The 15,636-nt window shown below is 45.4% G+C and overlaps 1 pseudogene; it reads right to left on the bottom strand.

Moving 5' to 3' along the window:
* Nucleotides 1–13,992: 13,992 nt before the first annotated feature.
* Nucleotides 13,993–15,636, bottom strand: part of LOC130713023 (DNA damage-binding protein 1-like) — a 13,290-nt pseudogene continuing 11,646 nt past the window's right edge.

Here is a 15,636-nt window from a genome sequence, read left to right as displayed (position 1 = left end):
ATTAAATATATAAAATACATAAGTTAATTTAATAAATTTAAAAAATACAAATGATAATGCAACTGCATCAAATTTCATACAAATGTATAACAAAGTTAAAATAATACTAAATGAAATTCATCACACAATATGTGAAGCTTACTAAATAAACAATTTAAAACGTAAAGTACTAAATTCAACTCATTTAAAATGGGAAGTATAAAACTCAATACTTTCTCAAGCATTTAACTCATCCAAAATGTGAAGTTTTCATCGTAGGTAATTCAATATTTTGAAGTACTTTATTGTATTTTTTTACTTATATATACAAGGCGGGGACCCCACAGGGCAGGGAGAGTGATCCTCATCATCGTAGGTAATTCAATATTTTGTTGTTGTTGGCTCGTCGGATTGTAGGTTGGGTAGGGTAGGTTGACCGACCCTAACCTATTATCGCCAATTTTGGCGAGTTTGTGGATTGACGAGTGTATCCATATGGACTCAATTTTGGGCATCAATTTTATTGGGCAATGAAGTGCTGCAATTTGTGTTTTGAAGTCTAAAATGAAGAGAAAGCTAGAGTTACAAGAGTTTGAGGAGCTTCATCTAAAAGCTTATTAAAACTACAAGAAATTCAAGGAGAAGACAAGACAACCATAATGAAGTGATATTGAAGAAGGAGTTTTATGTGGGTCAAAAGTTCTTCTTTTCAACTTTCATCTCAAACTTATACCCAATAAGCTTCCCTCAAGATAGGAGGCCTCTTTTATTGTCACTAACGTTTTTCCTCGTGGTGCGGTGGAAATGAAAAAGGAAAAGCTAGGATACATTTATCAAGGTTAATGGGCAAAGCTTCAAATGCTTCTAGAGAGTCCGGTGCTACAAAAAGATGTGTATTTGAAATATCTACTCTATCCCAAATGTTTAATATGGGGTATTAAATGTTAGTTAATTTGTAACATGAATAGTCATGGTTCATTTATATTTTGTTTCAGCCAATTTATCTATTTCTGTTCATGAGTCCATGCATGATAGTTTGAGTTTAATGTTTTTTATGATCATATCAAGCCAGACAAGCCTCCTTTCATTATTTATTATTTATCTCTATTTTAACTAATTATATTAATTGTAAGTGATTGCAATAAATACAAGCTCACTTTTCAAGTCTAGTGTAGAATATCCATTCTCACATACTCATCCTTGTCATGTTTGAATTGAATATGTACTTCAATGGTAATAGATATTCATATGAGTATGTATTTAACATTAGATACTATCATTGGAGATGCTTTTATGGTTGAAATGCTTCCTCAAGTTTTTGTTATTGCCTCTTAAATATTGACGCTCCCCCATTGACGACGTTAGTACCGCGTGAGTTACCATTTGTTTATATATTTTTTTTACAACAAAAAAAAATTATACTTTATTTTGTTTATATTTTATATTAAATTTGTTAAGTTCAAACGTCTAATTACATCGTTTATCATGTTTTGTACGATAACAATTTTAAAGGCATAATGGAACACTATAAATTTCATATTTTAGGAACACTTTGACTTATCGTCTATGACTATGTTGTTTTGTTCAAGTCTAAACAGCCTACACAAAACGACAGTTCAATCCCTGTGAAGAAGCTACATTCTATTGGTCAAAGCGCATCGTCTTACTCAAAATGACCATTGGAAGAAAGAAGATCATCTAACCGAAGAAGATCGTCTGAAGAATGAGCGTTATCTTTGAATCACAAAAAGATATTAGACAAACTTGGAGAAGAAGTTTCAAGAGGAGAGCACGTGATCTGACAAAGCACAATGGCCAAAGCTGGAGTACAACGTTGTCACCATCACGCTGCCATATTTGCTTCTCAACGGATAGAAGTAAAGACCAATGCTATCTACCAACTGACAGACTACTTCTTTTGGGCAAAAAGTCTTCATCAAATAGTGTCATGCATTTAATGTACCTGACACAAGTACACTAAAGCACCGTTTGATCCAACGACTAGAATCTTTGTGAAATTTTTTGACATTGTCTGCTTCAATAAGAGAACCATACCCTGAGTCAAATCCTCTTATCTCACTTTCTCTAGACTTAGAACATAAAGTATAGCCTCAAAGTCAATTCTCACTTCAAATACTTTATAACTCCAGAGCTTGAAAGTCTCTACAATCGCTCTTGTAAGATATATACTAACAAAAGATGCCATCATTGATGAATGAATATTTTAATTTTGCCGTGAATGGATACTATAACAATCAATTTAATTTTCTTTTGCAATTAACCGTAAAAAATAAAGTAAAAAAGAAGCATATTTTAATAATTCTTTTTTTAATTGATGAATGTATAATATAATTTTTTTTAAACGTGAATTGATACTAATTTTTTTTTAAATTCGACTGCAAATATATTAAAGGCCAACCGGCAAAAGGTTCATTACATCAGCATCAATAAGCGGTGCGGCGGCTAAAGGGACCTCTTCCACCCATACCATATTGGTATAAGCTTCCGCGCTCTTAGCCAAAAAATCCGCCACCGCATTGCTCTTACGGCGAACAAACATAACAGAAACTAAATCAAAAGCAGAACTCAATAAACGACAATAACTAATAATAGAACTCAAATACGACCGGCCATCCTCCTTTGCATGCTAGTGGTTAAACAACTGCAGACAATCTGTTTCCAATGAAATCCGCCGGAAACCCAAATCAATAAACAGTTGTAAGGACCACCTCATGGACATTGCTTCAGCCAGAATAGGAGTGGTAACATGAACTGGATAGGAGCACGCAGAGGCCATCACCTCGCCTCTATGTTTACGAACCACCATACCCAAACCGACCGGTCTCCCATCCACGAATGAAGCATCAAAATTGCACTTATAAGTGCCACGAACAGGTCCACGCCAAGCCACATTTCTCTCAATCGTAGCTGGAGCTGATGCACCAATGCGCACCTCCGCCTGCACGCTTGCTACTCGCTGGAGAATGTGCTCCGTTGAAGAAGGTCGCTGCTGGAACTGGTGGTGATTACGGGCCTCCCACATCATGTAAATAGTTGTCTGGACTAGAGCCATAACTTCACTATCATGCAGCTCATGAATGTGTCTCCAAAAATCTGCAAACGTGAGAAAATTATCAACGCGGAGAGACAGAGGTGATGCAAACCAGACCTGACAAGCCGCTGGACAATGCATAAAAAGGTGCTCCTCCATCTCACTCTCTTCAGCACACAGATTGCAGCCTGGGTCTACATCGACATGGCGCCGAAACAACTTCGCTCTCAAAGGAAGATAACTTGAAACCACTCTCCAACTCACTTCCTTGCATCGAGGTAAGGCCGTGTGTTGGTCAATCCGCAAGTGTACGGAATTCACCCGGTTTTAATTTATCGAACCACAGGGAATTGGTGTGGCAATTCAGTTTAAGATCCAAGTTTAAGGTTGAAAAGCAAGTAAAATTCAGTTTTAATAATTGGTTGTTTCTTGAGTTTGTAAAGAGACAAGTAATCAAGTAATAAAGTGATTGAAAAACAGAGATGAGATTGCCTTGGGTTCTTGTTCAACTATTTCAGTTTTAGCAAACCTTCCTATTCAATTAATCCTGAGTCTCTCCTTGATGTTCTAGCCTAGATAGTCATCTATCGATGCCTCGTAAAGAAAACCCTTTCTAATCAAAAGATAGATTCAATTCCTTGATAACCTAAACATTTGCTAGAAGCACTAAGCATACAAATCAGGCCAACAAACCCCAACCCTTCCTCTATTCCTAGTAGCAAGTATAGAAGGAGTAATCTCACAACAAGTCCCAATTCTATAACAAACTATCGTTATGATTATAGAAAAGTAAGAAGCTAGCATGCATTCAAGCTTGAAAGATAAAGCATAGAGGTGAGATTCAAGGGTTTACTCAGAACATCATGAATAGAAATGGATTGAAAGCTAAAACATCCAAAGTCTCCCAAAGAACCCAAAACAAAAGGGGTTTTAGCCAAACATGGCTATGGAATCCATGCTAGAAAGTAAAGATAAAACCTAGGTCATAAGGCCTAGGGAAAGCTCCCAAAGCTCCAGAACTCAAGCTCTCTCTTCTAACTTATGAAAAAAAATGATAAAAATGACAAAATGTTCAAAAGAAATGACAAAAAGCCTATTTATAGGTGGACTGGGCGAGCCCCTAGAGGGGCAACGCCCCGCATGTAGCCCGCCCAGAGGCGGGGTCCTGGCCTTAAATCGGGCCTTGATCTCGGAGGCCCAATTGGCCCAATAGGTGGTACCCAAGCTCTATAAATAGGAGGTAGTTATCAATTGGAGGGGACTTTTGGCTCATTGATGAAATTACACATGAAATTCAGCATTCTCTCTCTCATTCTCTCACTCTCTAGCACAATCTCTCTACCCTTAGGTACTATACCTCTCTTCAATGTTCATTCCCAGAACATTTGGCGCCGTCTGTGGGGACCATAAACACCATCGCCGGAGGATTTGGCGGCGGTGGCGACACTCGTGCGGCGCGGAAACGCCATGTTCGTGCCGTTAACTCCGTCCATGAGGTCGCTTTTGGATTCGTACACCCTGACATAACAATCTCGATGGCAGACTTTGAGGGGATAAAGCCTCATAAGGACGACCCGATCGTGGTGCAGTTAAGGATGAACAGTTTCAACGTTAGAAGGGTACTCCTGGATCAGGGTAGTTCGGCTGATATTATCTATGGTGATGCATTTGACAAGTTGGGACTAACTGACAATGATCTGACCCCATATGCGGGAACCTTGGTAGGTTTCGCGGGGGAGCAAGTAATGGTGCGGGGATACATTGATCTAGACACAATATTTGGGGAAGATGAGTGTGCGAGGGTTTTGAAGGTAAGGTATCTGGTTCTCCAGGTGGTGGCATCTTACAATATCATCATTGGGCGAAATACATTGAATCGCCTTTGTGCTGTAATTTCAACAGCACACTTGGCGGTCAAGTATCCGCTAAGCAGTGGAAAGGTGGGAAAGCTGAAGGTGGACCAGAAGATGGCGAGGGAGTGTTACAATAATTGCCTTAACTTGTACGGCAAGAAGAGTGCGTTGGTCGGTCATAGATGTTATGAAATAGAAGCTTCGGATGAAAATCTCGACCCCCGGGGCGAAGGGCGAGTAAATAGGCCCACGCCAATTGAGGAAACGAAGGCACTAAAGTTTGGCGATCGCACTTTGAAGATCGGGACCAGACTGACGGAAGAGCAGGAGACGCGCCTGGCAAAACTGCTTGGGGAGAATTTAGACTTGTTTGCTTGGAGCTGCAAAGACATGCCTGGAATTGATCCAAACTTCATCTGCCATCGATTAGCATTGAATCCAAGCGTCAAGCCAGTTTCACAACTCAGGCGGCGTTTGGGTGGCGACAAGGGGAAGGCGGTGCAACAGGAAGTCGACAAGTTGCTGACGGCAGAGTTCATCAGGGAAGTGAAGTATCCGACGTGGCTGGCGAACGTCGTAATGGTGAAGAAGGCGAACGGGAAATGGCGAATGTGTGTAGATTACACAGATTTAAACAACGCATGTCCAAAAGACTCGTATCCCCTTCCCAGCATCGATAGCCTTGTTGATGGTGCCTCGGGCAACGAACTGCTTAGCTTGATGGATGCTTATTCTGGCTATCATCAAATCCGCATGCACCCGGCAGACGAAGACAAAACGGCTTTCATGACCGCCAGAGTCAATTATTGCTATCGCACCATGCCGTTTGGACTAAAGAACGCTGGGGCAACTTACCAAAGATTGATGGATAGGGTTTTTGCTGGACAGGTGGGAAGAAACATGGAGGTTTACGTTGATGATATGATTGTTAAATTAGTACGTGGTTTGGACCATCATCAAGATCTGGAGGAAGCATTTGGCGAGATAAGGAAGCACAATATGCGCCTCAACCCGGAGAAATGCTCTTTCGGTGTTCAGGGTGGCAAGTTTTTGGGGTTCATGATCACATCCAGAGGAATAGAGATAAACCCAGATAAATGCAAGGCGATTCAGCAGATGAAAAGCCCTTCTAATGTGAAAGAGGTCCAACGTCTAACAGGGCGAATAGCAGCATTATCTCGGTTTCTTCCCAAGTCTGGCGACAGATCTTTCCCTTTTTTCAAGTGTCTCCGCAAGAATGTCGCATTTGAGTGGACAGCGGAGTGTGAGGAAGCTTTTGTTCGCCTCAAGGAACTCCTATCGTCGCCGCCAATCTTGTCGAAACCAATACAGGGACACCCGCTGCATTTGTATTTTGCTGTGAGCGATAGTGCTCTGAGTTCTGTGATGTTGCAGGAGTTAGATGGCGAGCATCGAATTGTTTATTTTGTTAGTCACACACTCCAGGGCGCAGAGGTCAGATATCAAAAAATTGAGAAGGCGGCGCTGGCGGTCCTCATCACCGCCCGGCGGTTGAGACCTTATTTTCAGAGTTTCCCCGTGAAGGTGCGGACGGATTTGCCCTTGAGACAAGTATTACAAAAACCGGATTTATCGGGTAGATTGGTCGCCTGGTCGGTTGAATTGTCAGAGTATGGTTTGCAATATGACAAGCGGGGCACGGTTGGTGCGCAGTCATTAGCTGACTTTGTGGTTGAGTTGACTCCAGATAGGTTCGAAAGAGTGAATACTCAGTGGACTCTCTTCGTGGATGGATCCTCCAACAGTAGTGGCAGTGGAGCGGGAGTAACGTTAGAAGGGCCAGGGGAACTAGTGTTGGAGCAATCGCTGAAATTCGAGTTCAAAGCAACGAACAACCAGGCAGAATATGAAGCTCTCATCGCAGGATTGAAGTTGGCGCGGGAAGTGAAGATCAGGAGTTTGTTGATAAGGACGGACTCACAATTGGTGGAGAATCAAGTGAAGGGAACTTTCCAGGTCAAAGATCCCAATCTGATCAAGTACCTTGAGCGGGTACGGTATTTGATGACACTTTTTCAAGAGGTCGTAGTAGAGTACGTTCCTCGGGCAGAAAATCAGCGGGCGGACGCGCTGGCCAAATTGGCGAGCACGCGGAAGCCCGGCAATAACAAAAGTGTGATTCAGGAAACGCTGGCGTACCCAAGCATCGAAGGCGAGCTCATGGCTTGCGTGAACAGAGGGGGGACATGGATGGGTCCCATAATATCTATCTTGGCGGGGGACCCGGCAGAAGTGGAGCAATGCACGAAAGAACAACGGCGGGAGGCGAGCCACTATACTCTCATTGACGGACACTTGTATCGCCGTGGTTTTACAGTGCCGTTGTTGAAATGCGTACCGCCAGAGAAGTACGAGGCGGTAATGTCTGAGGTACATGAAGGAGTGTGCGCGAGCCACATCGGGGGAAGGTCTTTGGCTTGCAAGGTGTTGAGGGCGGGTTTTTACTGGCCCACCCTCAGGAAAGATTGTATGGATTTCGTGAAGCAGTGCAAGAAATGTCAAGTGTTCGCGGATTTGTCTAAAGCTCCGCCAAAAGAGTTGGCAACAATGAGCGCCCCATGGCCTTTCGCCATGTGGGGTGTGGACTTAGTAGGACCTTTTCCGACCGCCAGAGCACAAATGAAGTTTATATTAGTGGCGGTGGACTACTTCACTAAGTGGATTACTTCTGCAAAGATAGTCAATTTCTACTGGAAGCGTATTGTTTGCAGGTTCGGGATCCCAAGGGCGATCGTGTCTGACAACGGGACCCAGTTTTCAAGCAGCCAAACAAGGGAGTTTTGCAGGGAAATGGGCATACAGATGAGGTTCGCCTCTGTTGAGCATCCGCAGACGAACGGGCAGGTGGAATCTGCAAACAGGGTAATCCTACGAGGACTAAGACGACGGCTTGCGGAGGCTAAGGGAGCTTGGTTGGATGAACTTCCGGCGGTTCTGTGGTCGTACAACACCACTGAGCAATCTACTACAAGGGAAACTCCCTTTAGAATGACCTATGGGGTAGATGCCATGTTGCCGGTGGAGATTGACAACTTTACATGGCGGACTCAACCAGGTTTTGAAGGGGAAAATCAGGCCAACATGGCGATGGAGCTGGACCTTTTGTCGGAAACGCGCGACGAGGCGCACATTCGGGAAACAGCGATGAAGCAGCGCGTGGCGGCAAAGTTCAACAGCAGGGTTCGCGTCCGAGATATGCAGGTCGGCGACCTGGTCCTCAAGTGGCGATCGGGAGCCCCGGGGAACAAGCTTACTCCTAACTGGGAAGGGCCTTACCGCATTGTTAAAGTTCTTGGTAATGGGGCCTATCACTTGGAAGAGCTTGACGGAAGGCGGTTACCTCGGTCGTTCAATGGTTTGAACTTGCGCTACTATTATAGTTGATCGCCGGCGAGAAAGTGAACAAGGCGGAGTCGCTGGGGCCAGATATCTTTGAAATTTTCTGAAGTGCTTTTAAATTCTCCAATGTATTGCAGTAACAAAGCGCGCTCTTTTTTCTCCGGAAGGAGTTTTTTAATGAGGCGCTCCATCAATAAAATAAAACGAAAATTCACGAAATTCGTGTACAAAAATTCCAGGGATTCCCCTGACGATCGGAATTGCCGATCGACATAAAGAATTACGGCGATCACTAAGTGGGACAAGCTTGATCCCCAAAGGGGCTTGCTGGAACCCTGAAGGCGGCGGCGATTCCACAAATGGCCTTTGACGCCTGGGAATCACCCCCGGAAAGTCTGACGTGATCGCCGGTCCCGTAAACGATGTGCTGGGTAAGTCTCGCCAGAATACGACGAGCTCCGTTAACTAGGCAAAAGTCTTGGGACCCCAAATGGCCATTGGGACCCAAGCATTGTAAGCCCCGAGCGGGCAAAGCCCTCGAGAATGGAGGCCATTTGTCCCTTTGTGGAAAATGATAAAGTCTTGGCGGGGAAATGTCAAGCAACAAGTCCTAGTTAAAATTAACGCACAGAATCGTTAGGCGTAATTCAATCATACGACGCGTGAAAAAATAGCGCGAGATATAAGGCGGAAGGTATGCGGCGAAAGCATTCCAACATGATTTACAAAATATCCGACGGCGATATGAAAAGTATGGCGAAGGGTTGCTTATATATATATATATATAAATGGCGGAAAAGTGCATGACAAAAAGACAGGAAAAGGCTAAGTGACATTAAAATTACATTGTTCATTGTTTATCCTTTTCTCCTGTTTCTTCTTCTTCCTCTTCTTCTTCTTCTTCAGTCGCCGTCCAGAGGTGTTGGTCGATCAAGGGAGGGTCGTCAGGGCCAACTAGTCCCTCAGCGGTTATCTCTTTCATCACTCCCGTGGCGCTGAAATCAAGGTTCGGGTACAAATGCTGGGCCTGATCTTTAGCAAGGTAGAAGCCGCGCTCACGATTGTCAAGGGCAATGTCAGCAGCTTGTTCCCTCGCCTCAGTGGCTTTGGCTTTCTCCGTCGCCAGCTCGTCCTCTAGCCCTTTGATCTTTGCCAGTTGGGAGGCAATTTCAGCATCTTTCGCGGCGAGGGCCTCGGCATGAGTTTCGGTCGCCTTCTTGATCTCCTCGGACGTAGCCTGCATCACCGCCTCCATGTCAGACTTCGCCAAGGCCAAGGACTCTGCAGACTTTTTCTCTTGCTCCGCCAACGCCTTCTTCACTGATTCCAGCTCAGCGCGCAATGTGGCGAGCTCGGACTCCTTCGCAACCAACACCTCGCCTCTGGCGATCAGGTCTTTCTCAGCTTGCTCTTTTTCCTTCTTGCAAGCTTGAAGACTTGCGTCAAGGTCATCCGCTTCTTCCTTCATCAGCGCCAGCTGATCCTCCAGTTCGCCGATTTTAATTCCCGCCGTGCCAATCATCTTGTCGGCATAGACTTTGTCTTTTCCTGCTTGCGTCGCCAGTTTGTCGAAACGCTTTTCCCAAGCAGCGGCGGCTTCTTGATGCTTAAAACTCTCGGTTTTCAACCGCTCAGCTTCAACGGTGGCGGCGTTGAACTTATCAAACGCGTGAGCAAAAATGCACCCCGCACGTAAAAGGCAGGCAAGGGTTTCCTCTTTAGTCTCGGTGAGGCCTCGGCTCAGCACTTCTTTTTCTATGGCATCGCGGTTGAGGCCAGTGAGCAGGAATTCTGAGGGTTCGACGGCGTTGGGGAGCATACTGTAATAGCTTGAAGAGCCGACCTCGGGGGCAGGAGCTTGCTCAATCTGGGCTGCCTCAGAGGTAATGGTGGCGCCGGGGCAGGATCTTTCCTCTTGATGAGGCGGAGAAGGCATGGGGCCCCATCGTTTGTTGGGAGTGGGCTAGGAGGTGCGTCCTGGCGGGCAGGAGATGCGTCCTGGCGGGCAGGAGATGCGTCCTGGCGGGTGGGAGATTTTGGGATTTCATTTTCTTTTTCTCTCTCCCCGGCGGGAAAATCGGAGGACGCAGCAGCATTGGTGGCAGCGGGTTTCTCAACAGCCGGAGATTGGGAAATGATGGTGTTTGTGTCAGTGGAGGTGGCTATGGCAACGGAGGAGGCGATTGCGACGCCAACAGTGGACTCGGCGCCAGCAGTGGACTTGGCGGCATTAGTGGCGGAAGTAGGAGCCGGGACGGTGGTTGTCTCGGCGGCGAAGGAGGCTTCCGCGACATTTTTACCTTTAGGCGCGGCAGCAGTGGAGGTCTGAGCGCCAGGGTTGGAGGTGCCGGCGCCGGAGGAGGCTTTGACCAATTTCCTCCTCTTGGGAGCTTTGGCGCCCTCAGTATGGTTCTCGGCACCGCCCCGTTTTTTCCCATCGCCTTCAGTGTTGAACTTTGGGGAAAAGCGGGCCATTCTCCTCTCGCGAGCCTTCAGGAGCTCGGCGTTTGTGAAGTTCATAACTTCTGCAACAAAGAAAAACATCAGTAACAACATAAGAGGCGAGAAGGAAAAATGTCGATAATAGGGGTAAGCCATGGGCGACCTAAGTATTTGGGGGTCCTTGAGGAGCCAGCGCCCTCAAGGACTGTTGAGCAGTCAAGGATGGGAAGCGGGGCGAGAAGATTCAGGAAGGCTTTGTCATTGACAGACAAAGATTCCTCTGAAGGGTCGGTGATCCCGTTGGGTTTCTCCGTCCAGTAAAGAGGGAACAGGGCGGTCCCGTCCCTAAGGGTAAATGCCTCTGGGTAGGCGGGGTGCACCGCCACACGAAAATACTTCCGTGCGAAAGAGGACTTCGCGTTACTCTTGTGAGGATTCAGGCACTTCCGGCCGGCCCGGGCCTTTAGGGAAATCCATCCTTTGTTTTTGATGGATTTGGGATCGACATCGTAAAGGTAAAAGAAACTGGTAGGAGATGGAGCGATGCCAACCGCGGCGCATAAGATTTCAAAGCACCGAATGAAGGCCCAGGCGTTGGGGTGGAGTTGACAGGGAGCCGCGTTGATGTCACGAAGGACGGCTTGGACGAAGGGCGAGAAAGGAAGCCTGATTCCAAGCTCGCTGAACATGTATTCGTAGGCGAAGAAAAAGTGGGATCTTTTTACGTCGCCGTTTGGCTTATGGAGCCAGGGGCGATCCCCGGGACTGCAAATCCAGACCCTGAGTTTGGCGTTAAACTCATCGTCATGGGACAAGCCACCCAGGGAACTCACGAATTGCACAATGAGGTCGCTATCTTGGAAGATGGAGGGTTGGTCTATAGCCTCGTGTTTGGGGGCTACTTGGACTGGAAGGGGCAGAGTGGCGTAGGTTTTTAGCCGGTAAGCAGGGATCTCTGAAGCCTCTAAATGAAGACCACCGGCAGCGGTGGAATCAGGGTCGCTCTCGGAGGAGGAAGAGGAGTGATTAGGGGAGGTAGGGTTTGAAGCCATTTTTTAGAAGTCAGCAAAAGTAAAAGAAAGGAAAAGATGAGTATGTAAATGATGCAGAGAACAGGACAGTAGGACTCACCGGAGTAAGAAGTGAAGAGTGGGTAGCGGAAAGGGTGATAAGCAACGGCTCCAGAACGGAAGTGGGCAGAGGGAGTCTGGTAAGCGATTAGGGAGGTAAAGAGAGGTTTCGGAAAGGGGTGATTGTAGGGAAGAAGGGTTTTTATAGGAAAAGGTGGAAGATTGGAAGAGTGACGCGTGGTGGGCGCGTGAGGAAGGTTGGAAGTCATGATGGTTTTTTGGGGAAGTGGGTTGCGTGCAAGGGGGAGTTAATGCGCATGATGGGATGGTTACGAAAAGTGAAGTGACGATTCCGGAGAAAGAGGGAGACTGAGGTAACTGACGCATCACGTGGGGCAGTTAGAGATTTGAAAGGATTTTGAAATAGAGAAGCGTGAAAGGCCTTGCCACTGAAGAAGCCGAACGCCATCGCCTGGCAGGTGACGCCAGCAACAGTCTAGTCGCTTCAGACGATGCCCGCCGGCGAATGATCAGTACCTGTTCAGTAATCGCCGGCGTGGAGCGATCGCTCTCGCCGCTCGTGGACTTGTGGACTTGTGGACTTGCCAGCTCGGGTTGCTCGCCAAGTCAGTGGACTAGGTGGCCAAAGATGTTAATTTCCTTTTTGCTCACGCCATGTTGGCGACGTAGTTTACCACGCTTTTCTCAAGTCATGTTGACAGCTTAGATTCCAGTGTACAATAGGACACGTGTAAAGGCATTTAAAAGACACACTTAGCTCTCATACTTCGAGCTCGGTGTCTTGTGGACTAGGGACTGGGCGAGCCCCTAGAGGGGCAACGCCCCGCATGTAGCCCGCCCAGAGCGGGGTCCTGGCCTTAAATCGGGCCTTGATCTCGGAGGCCCAATTGGCCCAATAGGTGGTACCCAAGCTCTATAAATAGGAGGTAGTTATCAATTGGAGGGACTTTTGGCTCATTGATGAATTACACATGAAATTCAGCATTCTCTCTCTCATTCTCTCACTCTCTAGCACAATCTCTCTACCCTTAGGTACTATACCTCTCTTCAATGTTCATTCCCAGAACAATAGGCAAACAGGTCGAGTCTAGGCGCTCCAGGCGCCAATTAAGCACGCCTGAGCGCCAATTCCAAGCTGAAACATGCTCTCTGGAAGTAATTGGCGCTCAGGCGCTCAATCAGGAGCGCTCAGGCGCCAATTCCTTTCTAGATCTTGTAAACATCGATCCAATTGGCGCTCAGGCGCTCAACACGAGAGCCTGAGCGCTCCTCTACATGCTAGAAAGCCTCTTGACCTTCTTCTTATCCCTTTAAGCCTCCTTCAATTTTCCAAGCCTTTTGACCTTCTTTCTTCATTAGTTTTCAGACCTAGCTGCTTGGAAACAAAGAAAGGAAAATATCTAGGATTTCCAAGAGTTTATTAGCACAAAAGACCCTCAATTCAAGTAGAAAAGATATGCAAGTCTTAAACTTACTTAAAATGCATGAAAGGTCCCTATAAAACTATGAAATTACCAAAACAAAGTAAAAACACAAATAAAGATAAAAATGCATGAGAATGCATGAAACACTACATGAGACTCAACAAAAAGACTCAAAACAAACTAAGAAATGACCCTAAAAACACTACTAAACTAGGGTCATCACCGTGGATGCCCAAAATCCTTTCCAGAACCCCGTCGTGAACAAAACAAATGAGGATGATGAAGGAGCTTCACGGGACGCTTGGTGCATTAGGAAGTTGTAACCTGCCTTAGAAATGTACTGACCTCTTGAATCTGTGGGCCAAAACAGCACATCCCGGCCACCATTTATGCTCAAAGGGATTGAAAGAATTTCCTCAGCTGTGCTTGGACTGAAAACATGTTCTATCAAGTCCCTCTTCCAGCTATATTGCTCGTGGTTAATTAAATTGGCCACCTTTGATAGTGCTAGTTTTGCAGCAAGGTCTTTCCTATAGACAGGAGAAGATCCACTAGGCAACCATTTATCAGTCCATAAATTGACTTGGGTTCCATCCCTAATCCTCCACATTCCCCACGCTAAAAAATCCAACTAGTTTTCATGATACTAGACCATGCATAGCTAGGGCGAAAACCTTTTTTAACCAACCTTAAATCACAGTTATTAAAATAGACCGCCTTGAAAATTCGCACCAAAAGGCTCTCTGGTTTAGTGTAAATACGCCACCAATTTTTTGCCACCAAACCCAAGTTTAAAGATTTAAAGTTTCTAAATCCCAAGCCACCATTTGTTTTACTCTTGCATAGGTTCTCCCACTTTGTCCAATGTAGACCTTGTGGAGATGGATCTCCGCCCCAGAATTTTTTTGAGATATCTGCACATAAACCATTAGGTAAAACAAAGCATGACATAACATAAGAGGGGTATCACTTGCACTACAGATGTAATTAAAACTTCCCTCCCTGCTCATGATAAGAATTTCTCTTTCCATCCTTTAAGCTTTTCCAAACTCTATCCTTGACAAAACTAAAGATTCGGGATTTAGACTTACCAATGATGATCGTAATCCCAAATACTTGTCATAGCTTTCCACCGCCTTTACATTCAACAGCTGCTTAAGCTCATGAAAACTATTATCAAGTACGTTTCAGCTTACAGAAAGCATATATTTGTCAAGATTAATCATCTGGCCAGAAGCTTCTCATGGATGGTGAGAATATTTTTCAGGCACTGGGCCTCCTCAACCCTTGCTCGAGCAAACAGGACACTGTCATCTGCAAACAGCAAATGTGAAATGGCAGGAGCATGCCTACTAATTTTAAGGCCAGTAAGGTAAGAAAAGAATAGATTTTTCAATAAGAGCTGAGAAAACTTCCCCTCATAGGATAAATAAATAAGGAGATAGAGGGTCCCCTTGTCTAAGTCCCCTATGTGGCTCAAAACCAGGCTGAGGGTTTCCGTTTAACATAATAGAAAAGCACACTGATGTCACACAATACATAATAAGACTTACCTAGCTATCAGGAAAACCCATCTTTTTTAGTACTGCCTCAAGAAAGGACCATTCAATACGGTCATATGCTTTGGACATGTCCAATTTTAGCGCATAGTGCCATTACGGCCAGTAATTTCTTCTTCATATAGTGGAAGCATTCATATGCAATCAACGCATCATCAGTAATTAAACGCCCTGGGACAAACACACTCTGATTTTCACTAATAAGATCCGGCAAAATCAATTTTAGCCTATATGCAATTATCTTAGTGACAATCTTAAAGATAACATTGCATAAACTGATAGGTCTATATTGATTCACCTGCTCAGCCTTTTTAATCTTAGGGATAAGAACCAGCAAAGTATGGTTAATAATACCTGGTGATAGAGCACCACTCAAAATTTGAAGACAAACTCTGACACCTCCTCCCCTATAACATTCCAAAATTTTGATAAAAGAATGCAGGAAGACCATCAATGCCTGGCGCTTTTGTTGGGTGCCTCTAGAATAGCGCCTCCTCAACCTCCTCCTTGCTGAAAGGTTCGTTGAGGATGGTCAGATGAGCTGTAGAAATGCGACCTGTAACCAAAGAAGTTACCTCCTCCACCCCCGAAGGATGTGAAGTGGCAAAAAGGTTAGTAAATTAGTCCATAAGAACCCTAGAAATGTCTTTATCCTCTTCAAATTTCCTTCCTCGGTCATCTCGGATTTGCTCAATCATATTCCTCTTACGCCTTTGGGACGCTTTCTGATGGAAATTTTTTGAGTTTTTATCTCCATGTTTAGCCATGTCGCTCTTGATCTCTGACCCCACCAGATCTCTTCCTGCTCCAACAAGTTATCTAACTCTTTTGATGCCTCCCTAGTTGCCAACCTCACTTGCTCTGTTTGGGTTTTCC

Source organism: Lotus japonicus, chromosome 4, assembly GCF_012489685.1.
Source record: "Lotus japonicus ecotype B-129 chromosome 4, LjGifu_v1.2".
Lineage (NCBI taxonomy): Eukaryota > Viridiplantae > Streptophyta > Magnoliopsida > Fabales > Fabaceae > Lotus > Lotus japonicus.
The sequence above is the reverse complement of the archived record's forward strand: the minus strand, read 5'-3'. Positions and strand labels throughout refer to the sequence as shown.